Genomic DNA, 4,757 nt, shown 5'->3' with positions numbered 1-4,757 from the left:
ATTATGCTTTTGAGCAGTGCTCAAAAAATCACCTATTATGCTTTTGAGAATTGCCCATTATTCCCAAAATTATGCCACCATAATTGGCTAATAATGCCAGTTTATTGCTGTATCAGACCATTTTCATTGATGTTTAAGCTTCAAATAGTCTTGAATTCTTTAGCTGGCTGTTGTATTAGAGTATTTCATTTCAATGTGACTGCTTTATTACAGTAAATAATATTCAATGACTTTTCTATTAGAGTTTCTGACTGCTCTATTAGAGTATCTCGATCTTTTTAACGGAATTGTGCAATCTGCAGATTTTCCTACTGTTAAAGCTTTATATACCACTTTAGCGTGGGCGTTCAAAGGCGCCGCTCGGTGTTTAACTCGCATATTTCCCGGGTAATATCAAGATATTTCCCGGGCAATATCATGGGAAAGTGGTTTGCCAATGACTTTGATACCCAGCCAGTTCAAAGAATCGATGCACTTTGACTCGTTATATTGAGCGACATAGAGCTTTGTATTGTGGGACTTGGTTTTGTAGAGGTTGCTAAGCTTAGTACATAGGCTAAGATAGAGTAGTTGGTTGTTACTAAAGGATAATGAAGGCACAAAATAATTGTTTAGGCGATTGTGGATGCGTATTTCTACCCACCGCGTATCAGCCTTTGAACAGACCACGGAACAGCAAAGCTACTACTGCTACGTTGAAATAGGTTAGTAACTTACAGTTCTAAGTACTTAACTTAATATAATAACTTACTTACTGTCCCAATAGCGAAGTTAGTTGGCTTAACTTAGTACAAAAATGATAACAATATAAACTCCATCCCACAATCGCAAGTTTTCTAACATTGCGTGTTGAAGCATAGTAACGTATTAATGTATTAATGACGTTTTAACGTATGGACAACGTTTTGATGGCTATTAGGGATTGACTAAGTTCACCCAATTCCATGTCACTCACGTGACTAGTATTATGTAACCACAGTAGATTGCGGGTGAATCACTAGGTGACGTAACACGTACCTCACAACTCTTATTAGAGCGCTTTTACGATGATGACTTGCAGGATGCTTGTAAGAGAAGAACAGCGGTTTCTTTGTTGAGACTAGACCAAGTTTCACTGAGGTTAGCTACTGAACAAAGAAACTAGAGTACTATAAATGGTAAGTAGGAATGTATTGCATTGTACTGGTAGCTAGCTCCATAGTAAGGCTACAGTCCACTAATGCTTCCACTGTGGCCAAATAACTGGGCTGCTTACAAAGCTGCCGTAGTTCTTCCAAGACAGTACAGAGGCCAAACAGAAGTTGTCAGGCTATGGTGCATGGCTGTTAAATACTCATTCTGTATTCTGTTAGTGCTGCTGTTGGGTATGCCCTAGACTAGAATTTACTTGATTGACACAATAACAATATACTCCAACATACTGGGCAAGGCAATGTTTCTCATCATCTACCAGGCTGTGTTCCCTTTATCAACTGTCCCTTGTCATCCTTGGCAGTATTTAGGTCGTTGTGGAACTTCAGGCCTGGTCACTATTTGTGACACTTGGACAGTCTTGCCTGAGTAGCCCAGTGATAGTTTGCTGGGCAATATGGCTGCCAGAAGTGTGCGTATGTCTTCGGTTGTGTCCAGTCGTATTTTTCTTCAGTAGGAAACTATTACATTGTTCAAGTGTACCCAGCTGTTTAAGTGGGGATCAGCTGCCAGTTAACACCAGATCCCCATTAGATTAACCCAGGTCCTGACTTTAATTACTATAACTGGTTGTACTGATTTTTACTGGGGAAGAAATTCCCCAGGTATATATATATATATAATACAGTAGACTGCAGAAAAAAGTTAACGTTTCGTAATTTTAATTACGCTGTAGTAGCGTAATTACAAAGCGTAATTACGAATTATGCTCTATTGGTAACTATGAGTATATTGTATATATGGCTGGTGAAAAATTACTTTTTTGCATAATTACAGATTATGGTCAAAACGTAATTACAGTACAAACATGGTAATTACTTAGTAATCACACCGTAATTACAATTACGAAACGTAAACTTTATTTTGCAACCTACTGTATGGATGTACATAGTACATGTTACATGATATCTGATAACAGGCCTAGGTACTGCATGATACTTGACGGAACCCTCACTTGATGAGAGCACTGAGATTATTTGCAAGAAATCAGTTTTCGTCATTGGAATGTCTGCCCGGATTTGGTGGTTGGGCCAAAAAACTTCTGTTGAAGGTGTTTGCTAGTACACCACAATTATCTACTGGTGTTGTAGCTGATTCTTCTGATTCTTTTATTATGATAAGTAAAACTGTGGACACTGAGGTGAACTATAAGTAGCTACCCCTCAATGGCATCATTCATTGATCCATAGTTGCTGCCATGGAAGGCTTCCCTACAGGAGAGCTCTGAAAATTGTCCTTTATATCAATAGGATCTCGGTGGGTTGAACAATGTACTATTAAGGTAAGAGCTAGCTACTTAAGTGCAGTGGAACCTCTTAAGTAAAGGACACTTGGGGACCATGCTTGCTTGTTCTCTGTATGGAGGAGTCCTATGCAGGAAGGTTGACGTTATTTTAACTTGCAAAATTATTTTAGCAATTCTTTTAGCTAATATTCTGAAGGCTGCAACACACAAACTTAGCAAGGAAGTGTACACACTACATTGCATTAGACACAAGTATGGCTTAGACAGCAACTAGCTAGCTTTACAGTAGACTGCATGATAACATAATGTAACTACTTAGTTTCTTACATACCTATTTATTCATAATCACCGTAAATGTTCCACAACACTCCTCCCAATTTGTACTGACTTAAAGACATAAGAGTATTGTAATAATTGGTGCAGTGCATGTTGTCTCTAATAGTGTGGAGGATTGACTTTAAGGAACTGCAATTAAATCAATATGTTATTTAGAGGTAAAGGCATGTATTCAGTGCACAGCAGGGGTACTCATAGATTGTCCATTACTTGTTATATAGAGGTGAACAAAGGTTACCAAATGGTAGGGGCCCATGATATAGTGTCCGTAATTAGGAAATGTCCATTTCAGCGAATGTCCATTAATCGAGGTTCTACTGCTGCTAGATTTGTATACAACCAATAGGTAAAAGTTGCTAGCCGGTTCTTCCTGCTTCACAGGTAAGGTACATACACGTACACTGTATATCATCCTGATATGATGTGGATAATTTTAGGTTGTAAACAACAAGGCATAGGTGTTCTCAACCAGGTGTTTTAACAGGTGTTGATTCACTGAAGTTACTGCTGATGGTGCATATTGACAGGTACGGTTAGGTCTTGCAACAAAACTGTTTCTAAAGGGGAATTCTTTAGCATTACTTTACTAACTGCACTACAGCCAACAAACCTTATCGTATTTAGTGGAATTGCAATTATTGGGCACTAATTAAGTTGTCCGGGTGCCTATGTATGCAACTTATGGGACCAAATTATATAACCTTATTAATAGGGGTGCTACAGATAATTGGTTTGAAATGTTATGATAACTATTCATGTAGGAGGCATCTGATGACCTCATCACCAGCCATGCTTACAAGGTTATCATGAGCTCTTAAAGACCAAGCCATCCTACACTGTATTATTGGAATGTGACAATGAATGGCAAAGTAGCCAAAGGCTATGGAGACAAGAGAAGGCAGCTAGAAAGAAAAACATCGGTCATACTTGTTTAGTGTTGTACAGTCATTATGTTCCCTTGTAGTCGTAATAATATCTGAAGAATAAGAGAAGCCGAGAAATAAACAATAAGAGAAGCCGAGAAATAAAGAATAATGACACAGCTTGTCTAGACAGCATCCTAACATTCAACTATACATGAATTGAGACCTTCCATATGCAGAATAACTCTACTGTAAAACATGGTATGCATAAAATCTTTTGATCTTTGGGTCTTTAAAATCACTAAGAGACCTCTGGAGAGTTCACTCAGATCTTCGTGGCTTTAAAAAACTTTGACGCCTTGGATTTTTATGTATCATCCTTAGTGTTTAAAACCACAAAGATCCTCATGGTAGGTCTCTAACTATTACTTAGTGTCTGTAAAAGTACTGCTTACTACAGTAGAGTGGTTAAACGACAAATTTTGATGAAATTGTTCACTATTGTGATGTGATAAAAGCACCAAATTTTATTAAATTATGTACAAGTTGAGTAAGGTATACTAAATCATTTGAGATATGGTGCGACATCCAAATCACTGCAGAAAGCCATACAAGTGTATTCAAATCTTTGTTTTTGTTTAAATAGCATGAATGTAATTTCAAATTTAGTGCAATCTGAAAATGTAATCAACTGTACTTAGTCACTTCTAAAGGTGCCAATATTTCAGTGTAAAAAGTAGAGACACAATCCGATAGAAACAGTATCTATGGTTTTGTATACCTTAATTCTCCATGCTTCTTAACATTGCAAGCTAATGAATGACCTGGATGGACACCTCAGTTTCTGGATGTGTTGTTTATGGACACCTTCCTTGATCAGCTCCTGGCCAGATCTAACTCGACATAGACTACAAACGTTTTACAAAGCATTCCACACCCAAATTCCTTTAATTATCTTCCAATGACCAGAGAAACCAGGCAATATCATTTCATGCCTCCAACAACACCTACACAATTTTTACATCATACCAAAAAAAGCTTTTTTTCCAGAACAGTATGCAAGAATGGAACTCGTTACCACGATTCCTAATCGAACTAGATGGCTTTGATTCATTTTCTAT

General features: G+C 37.6%; 1 long non-coding RNA gene across 5 annotated transcripts; it reads left to right on the top strand.

Moving 5' to 3' along the window:
• Positions 1-500: 500 nt before the first annotated feature.
• LOC136241159 (uncharacterized) lies at positions 501-4,322 on the top strand. 5 transcript variants are annotated; one of them, XR_010694201.1, is made up of 7 exons: positions 911-1,157; positions 2,111-2,332; positions 2,382-2,931; positions 2,995-3,017; positions 3,066-3,154; positions 3,211-3,300; positions 3,535-4,321. It is a non-coding gene; the product is annotated as an uncharacterized lncRNA (long non-coding RNA). The 5 variants fall into 5 exon arrangements; XR_010694200.1 differs by having other exon boundaries at positions 917-1,157; positions 2,382-2,473; positions 2,880-3,017; positions 3,535-4,171; XR_010694198.1 differs by lacking the exon at positions 911-1,157 and adding an exon at positions 501-704 and having other exon boundaries at positions 2,382-3,017.
• Positions 4,323-4,757: the final 435 nt, after the last annotated feature.

Source organism: Dysidea avara, chromosome 12, assembly GCF_963678975.1.
Source record: "Dysidea avara chromosome 12, odDysAvar1.4, whole genome shotgun sequence".
Taxonomy (NCBI): Eukaryota; Metazoa; Porifera; class Demospongiae; order Dictyoceratida; family Dysideidae; genus Dysidea; species Dysidea avara.
The sequence above is the reverse complement of the archived record's forward strand: the minus strand, read 5'-3'. Positions and strand labels throughout refer to the sequence as shown.